The sequence below is a fragment of the Cicer arietinum genome, chromosome 6, assembly GCF_000331145.2.
Source record: "Cicer arietinum cultivar CDC Frontier isolate Library 1 chromosome 6, Cicar.CDCFrontier_v2.0, whole genome shotgun sequence".
Taxonomy (NCBI): domain Eukaryota; kingdom Viridiplantae; phylum Streptophyta; class Magnoliopsida; order Fabales; family Fabaceae; genus Cicer; species Cicer arietinum.
In genome coordinates this window covers 33380491-33388806 of record NC_021165.2, presented here as the reverse complement: position 1 = coordinate 33388806, position 8316 = coordinate 33380491, and positions in this window count along the sequence as shown.

Genomic DNA, 8316 nt, shown 5'->3' with positions numbered 1-8316 from the left:
AAGAAAGACTTCAAGAAAGCATACATAGCTTGGGAAGACAATGAAGTAAGTTCATCTTCAGAAACAGAAAGTGAAGAATGCGCCAATGTTGCATTAATGGCCTCGCATCAATCAGATGATGAAGAGGTTAGTAATATAGACTCTCCTCTTTATAATAAGACTAATACTGAATTAATTATAGAATACAATGATGCTCAAAACGCAATAAAAGAATTACTCATTGAATGTAAAAATCTATGTAAACTAGTATCAACACAAAAGAAACAAATCTCAAGTTTACAAGAAAAAGTTGATATTATGGAGAAAAATTCTGAAAAACTAAAACAGAATTCTGCATGCAATAAATGTGAATCCCTCTCTTTCGAAATTGTTCAATTAAATAGAGTAATTGAACGATACGAAAAGGGACAATTAGGATTGGAAAATGTTCTAAACATGCAAAGATACTCAAATGATAAAAGTGGTCTTGGATACTCAAAATTTGATAAACCAAATTTGAACAAAACTATTTTTGTTAAAGCAGGTAGTCAATCTAATCAAGATAAGATTATAGTTATGAAAAAGGATGATCTTTATAATAAGAAAATTATTCAAAATAAATCTCATACATATGTTACTAACAGTAGATTTAATCCTACTTGCTCTTATTGTGGTCTTCATGGTCATACACCTAATACATGTCATATTAGAAATATTAGTGTTCCAAAAGGTCATTTCATATGGGTAAAGAAAGGTACTAACCATCAAGGACCCAAAGCACATTGGGTACCTAATAAAGTTTGATTTCAATTTTGTAGGTAAGCAAACAAAAGACTTCAAACATGTGGTACTTGGATAGTGGCTGCTCTAAACACATGACGGGTGATATAACAAAATTTTCAGCTTTAACACTTGAGTCAAAGGGACATGTAGTATATGGAGACAACAACAAAGGAAAAATTTTAGGCATTGGAAAAGTTGGTACAGCACCATCTCCCTCAATTGAAGATGTCTTATATGTTGAAGGTCTAAAACATAATCTCATAAGCATCAGCCAGCTTTGTGACAAAGGATACAAGATAGTTTTTAATAAAGATGAGTGCGTCATCCAAAATGAAGCTACAAATGAAACTCAGTTTGTTGGTAAGCGTTTCAAAAACATTTTCATACTTAATTTTGAAGATTTATCCTTGAAAATGAAATGTCTTTTGGTAAGCGACAATAATGATGCTTGGCTATGGCATAAGAGATTTGCTCATATTCACATGGATCATTTAAACAAATTGGTCAAGCATGATCTTGTTGTAGGCTTACCAAAAATAAAATTTATAAAGGATAAATTATGTGACGCTTGTCAAAAGGGCAAACAAACAAAAAGTTCTTTCAAACCTAAAAATGTTATTTCAACTTCTAGACCGCTACAATTGATACATATGGATTTGTTTGGTCCATCAAGAACCAAAAGTCTTGGTGGAAACTCATATGGACTAGTTATTGTTGATGATTACTCAAGGTTCACTTGGACCTTATTTTTGGCAAATAAAAATGAAGCTTTTAAGGCATTTAAAAACTATGCCAAGCTAGTCCAAAATGAACAATCTGCCAAAATTGTATCAATTAGAAGTGATCATGGAAGGGAATTTCAAAATACTTCATTTGAAGAATTTTGTGAAGAAAATGGTATTTTTCACAATTTTTCTGCACCAAGAACACCACAACAAAATGGGGTCGTTGAGAGAAAGAATAGATCCTTAATAGAGCTTGCTAGAACTATGCTAAGCGACTCAAATCTACCAAAATACTTTTGGGCAGATGCTGTAAACACAGCATGCTATGTTTCCAACCGGGTAATTATTAGGCCAATTCTTAAGAAAACTCCATATGAACTTTACAAAGGTAGAAAACCCAATATCTCTCACTTTCACATTTTTGGATGTAAATGTTTTGTGTTAAATAATGGTAAAGACAACCTTGGAAAATTTGATGAAAAAGCTGATGAAGGTATATTTCTCGGTTACTCTTTATCTAGTAAAGCATTTAGAGTCTTTAATAAAAGAACCTTATTAGTTGAAGAATCAATGCATGTAACCTTTGATGAAACTAACCCCATAAAAGAAGAAAATATTATTTCTTGTGATGATGATGATGTTTTTGAAAGTAATGATCCAAGCAAAGAACTTCAACAAGAAAGTGGAGTCAATATTGAAAGGCAAAGTGATGATCTTCCTAAAGAATGGAGAACCCATAGATATCACCCTATTGACAACATCATAGGTGATATAAATAAAGGAGTCACAACAAGGTTAAAATTGCAAGATGCTTGCTTAAACATGGCGTTTGTTTCTCAAATCGAACCCTCCAAAATTGGTGAAGCACTTAAAGATGATCAATGGATACTTGCCATGCAAGAAGAACTCAATCAATTCGAAAGAAGCCAAGTTTGGGAACTTGTTCCTAATCCTGGAAATAAACACATCATTGGTACAAAATGGGTGTTCAAAAATAAACTAGATGAGAATGGCATAGTTGTTCGCAACAAAGCTAGATTGGTTGCTCAAGGATACAATCAAGAGGAAGGGATAGACTTTGACGAAACATTTGCTCCGGTAGCAAGACTAGAAGCCATACGTCTACTATTAGCATATGCTTGCTCCATGAATTTTGAGTTATATCAAATGGACGTGAAAAGTGCATTTCTCAATGGGTACATAAATGAAGAAGTTTATGTCAAGCAGCCCCCTGGATTTGAAGATTCCAAAAATCCCTCACACGTTTACAAATTGAAAAAGGCTCTTTATGGTCTAAAACAAGCTCCAAGAGCTTGGTATGACAGATTAAGCACCTTTTTATGTGAACGAGGATTTGACAAAGGAGAAGTTGATAAAACGTTATTTGTCAAAAGAGAAAATGGTCACACATTATTGGTTCAAATTTATGTTGATGATATAATATTTGGATCAACCAACAAGGACATATGTGAAGAATTCTCTTCAATAATGCAAGGAGAATTCGAAATGTCCATGATGGGAAAATTAAACTATTTTCTTGGACTTCATATCAAGCAACTTGAGCACGGCATCTTCATCAATCAAGCCAAATATTGTAAAGAATTACTAAAGAAATTTGAAATGGAGAATTGCAAAGAAAGTACAACTCCAATGGGCTCCGGAACATATGTTGATAAAGATGCATCAGGAATTTCCATCGACATATCCAAATATCGAGGTATGATTGGATCATTATTATATCTAACGGCCAGCCGGCCAGATATCATGTTTAGTGTTTGTTTGTGTGCAAGATTTCAGGCAGATCCGAAAGAATCACATCTAGTAGCTGTTAAAAGAATTATGAAGTATCTGAAAGGAACAACAAATGTAGGCCTATGGTATCCTAAGGGTAGCATATGTAGCCTAGTAGGATACTCTGATTCGGATTATGCGGGATGCAAAACAGACCGTAAAAGCACCAGTGGCACATGTCATGTCTTAGGAAATGCCCTTGTTTCATGGTCTTGTAAAAAGCAAGCTTGTGTTGCACTTAGTACTGCTGAAGCTGAATATATTGCAGCAGGAAGCTGTTGTGCCCAGATTCTCTGGCTCAAACAGCAATTACATGACTATGGAGTTGATCTCGGATGCATTCCCTTAAGATGTGATAACACAAGCGCAATAAACATCTCAAAGAATCCAATCATGCACTCCAGAACTAAACACATCGATATCCGACATCATTTTCTACGGGATCATGTACTTAAAGGTAATGTTGAGGTAACATTTGTTGATACACACAATCAATTGGCCGATATTTTTACAAAACCGTTACCTAAAGACTCATTTTATAAAATCCGAAGAGAACTTGGTATTTTGAGTGAATTTGATCTTTAACCATTGCATGATATACATAGTTTGCCATATCTCTTATGTCTTATTGATTATTTCCTTTTGATATATGAATTTGTGTATTACATGATGCAATTTTCATAAAAAAACTGAGTTTTTAAGCAAAACGGTGCTTATGTAGTCGAATACAAATGTCTGTATTCGAATACAAACTTTCCCAGATTTCCTGTATTCGAATACAAAGGATGTGTAGTCGAATACACGTTCCCAGAAAAATGTGTATTCGAATACAAGAAGGTGTAGTCGAATACACCTTCGCGTTTTTGCCCAGATATAAAAGCTGCTACACATAAGTTAGGGTTATTTCAGTTGGTATTCGAATACAGCCTCAGTTCCTTCTCTCATCTCTCTCAAACTCATCCATCCTCCTTCCACTTACTTACCCATTCACTCAACCTAACAAAATCCATTACTCTTTACTTCCTTCTTGTCATCCCTCTTCAAATCTCTCACAACTCTCACATTTTCTCTAAAACCCACTTTCACCAAAAATACCCTTTCTCACCATGGATGCTCGCAAACGAGGACCACGCACCAAACATGCCGCAGTAGGTCCCTCACGAAAACGAACCAAGACTCCCAACATCACGGATCTATCCCGGCTTCTACACACACCGGAGGAAATTGATCGTTTTCGCACCTTCTACTCGGACAAGCGCCTTATTATCCCCAAATACGGTACTTTGGACTCTTTTTCTGATTTTAAATTTCCTGCGTTGCTTAAAGCACAACATGTTGAAGAGTTTATAGGCTACAATGGTCCAGTTTATCCAGATTTGGTTAGGGTTTTTTATTGTAATCTCATACAAGAGGGCAAACTGCTAGTCTCGCGCGTTAAGGGTAAAGTTATTCGTTTAAATACCAAAACCATTGGCGAAATTCTGAATATTCCTTTTAATGGTGAACAATTTTGTCCAAACAATTTATGTGAATGGGGTGATATTTCTAAGTATGATGCGTATGTCTCTCTCTGTCGGTTTGATCGCCGCACCATGGAACAAAAGAGAGCTCAGGCAGGTTCCAAATATGCCCAGCAACGGTATGGTGTGGGAAATCTTACTGTTGATTATCGGCTTCTACACTATTTCCTTAGCTACATTTTGGTTCCGAAGGCTGGAAATTACTCCCAAATTTCGGAGTTTGAACTGCAAATTATGAATTTCATGTTTGAAGGTCGTCAACTTAATTGGGCATTTTTTGTGAAATCTATCATGCTTGGATCTCGCGAAGCAATTGGCTTACCATATGCAAAGGAAGTTTCACGAATTTTGGAACACTTTGGTGTGGACTTTGCTGATGAGGTTATGTTTACTCCCACCAAAGAAAATCTGTTGGATTTAGGTGTCTTGCCTAGCATGAGGATCATATGGAATGATGAGCTTGAAGATATGGAATGACGAGCTTGAAGCATTTGTGCATAAAGGTGATCATGGTCAACCATCTGAAGATGCACCGGCGGACACTGCTGGACCCTCCAACACTGCTGCTCAAGGAGATGAAGATGGCGAGGAAACTGCATCTGATGATGATTATATCTCCAATCAAATGATCATGACTCGCCTTGATTCATCATGACGCACTATCTCAAGACGTTAGTCAATTATCAGACAAACTTGATCATTTCCAATTTCCGACAGAATTTGATTAAGTCTTTTGTCCTAAGTTAACTTTTTGCATTCTGTATTACTGTGATATTTGCTTTATGAACTCCTTTGTCGTTTTAACTCTGATGTATTTTGTATTACTCGTTTCGAGATTTATTATGTACTCACTTCTATGATATTCTAACTTAATTTCCATTTCTGCTATTCTTGATCCCTTATATGCTTTTGTGTATGATTTTGCTCGAAACGTGTATGTCTTTTTTTCTTTTCTATTCTTCTTCTTTTTGATCATGTCAAAAGGGGGAGAAAATTTGGTGTTGTTGTTGCATTTCAAACCTTGTAGGCACTCAAAAACAATTTTCAAATCATCACATACAACGGGGGAGTATGCACCTATTACGGGGGAGCAAAGATTTCAACATCACACTCTCTTCACAACAACGTTTTGTCATAATCAAAAAGGGGGAGAATGTAAACTACATGTTTTTGATGACGACAAGACCACCAACTATGGACAATGCAGCAAGATCAAAAAGAAGATCAAACCATCTTGAATGAGCTTCCAAATCCAAATAATAAATGAGTAAATATAAAGGTATATGATACAAATCAATAGTTCAAATACATGAGAACAATTCATATTTACATATGCATTTAACATGTTTTCAAAAATCAAAAACAACATTAACAAATCATTTAAAATCATATTTTTGACAATTTGCATAAGTGTATTCGAATACACCATGTTGTATTCGAATACAACTTAAGTCAGAAGCAAAACTTTAAAAGGTGTATTCGACTACACGCATCTGTAGTCGACTACAAGCTAAGTCAGTGGCCAAGTGTATTCGACTACACCCATCTGTAGTCGACTACATGCTAAGTCAGTAGCCAAATGTATTCGACTACACTCATATGTAGTCGAATACAAGTTAAGTCAGAGGCTAAAATACATTGATCTGTATTCGACTACACTGATGTGTATTCGAATACAAGATGTAAAATTTGAATTTTTTGAACGTTACAAAGACGTGTATTCGAATACACATATACTGTATTCGAATACACCTGGAAACATTACAATTTTTCAGATCTGGAATGCCTCTAGAACATTGTAATTTTTCATCAAACCTCTTGGATCAATGGCCACGAATCTGAAAGGATGTTTTATGGAGTATAAATACCCCATAACTTCAGATCAAAAATTAACCATCCTTGAATTAATTCATTTGAACAACTTTGAACAAAATTCTGATTTTTCTAAGTACTTGCATTAGATTTTCATATCATTCTAAAAAGTTCTCAAGTACTTGAATTACTATTGAGTTGTTTATCAATATACCACATCTTAGATTTATTCAAACCTTATTGTATCATTTGTACAAGTAAGATAGTGGTGTGCTATCTTAGAAAGAATTGTTTTATTATTATTATTATTATTATTATTATTATTATTATTATTATTATTATTATTATTATTATTATTATTATTATTATTATTATATATATTTTCTTAAACACGGACGTAACATCTTATACTTGCGATCTAATTCCTCAGGAGATCGAGGGACAAAATATTATGCCAACTCGTGAAGTTTTTGAAAATTGCAATTGCAGTAACCTTTTGGTAAGTTATCTCCAATTCTATTATTTCCATGTGGTTATAATTTGTATTTTCGAAATAATATATAATATATATACTCCCTCTAAAATAAATTATAATAAAAATGGTATGTGATTTTATATTATGATAAGATAATTCAAATTTTCAATTATTATTTATATTTATATTCCATTCTAAAAATAATATATGTTATGATGGTTTCCTTGATTAACTTTTGTAATTAAAATAAGTAAGTTTTTACTATTTAAAATTTCATTGTTAACTTTTTATTTATTTTTAATGAGTTAATATGAAACAAAAACTTAAAATAATGAGACCTATAAAGTAATAACATATTATATAAAAAAACTTAAAATCTGATTATAGTGGTAAATTGCTATGAACACATATATTGATATTGGCATATTAACCCCAGTCATAATTTTAAAAAATAAATAAATTAAATAGTATTAAATATCAGAATACACCTTTGACCTAAAAGATCGATGCTACAAATAGTAATTAGAATTAATGAAACACATCTCAACATATATAAGTTAGAGTTGCAGAACTAATCCATTTTCTTCTCTTCTACCGTTAAACTTTTTAAAAAGTAAAATATAAAAAGAAATGAAGGTAATGAAAAAGTATTTGTTTCACATTTTATTTATTTATTATTATTATTATTATAATCAAAACTAATGAAAAAAATAGAAAAATATATTTTTCAACATAGAGTCCCGCGCATACTTGTATAATAGTGTATATGGCAGCAATGATTTTCCACAATATTGAAGATTGTGACATGGATTTAAAACATTTGCAATGAATGCTACAAAATACAATTCAAAATTTTATTATTTTGCTTTGATTAGATATTGGATAAAATAATGTATAATTATTGTTTAATATTTGAATAATATTATAAGGATTATGATTTATTTTTCTATACTTATAATATGTAGTTATGCTAACTATCTTTTCGATGTAGGTCACATTGAAATCAAGAAGTTATATTTGATTTAGTGAAGTTCACATAAATGTCAATTTTGATGTGATATTGACCGTTCATATTTTCTAATTATTCATATTTTCTAATTAGTTGCAAGTCAATGGATGAGATTTAAGAACAAATGTTATGATATGACACATAAGTGTGTGATGTGTCATTTAATTGAGATATAAGTTTGTTTTAATATAGACTGTAGCTAGATGAATTTGAAAGTAATTT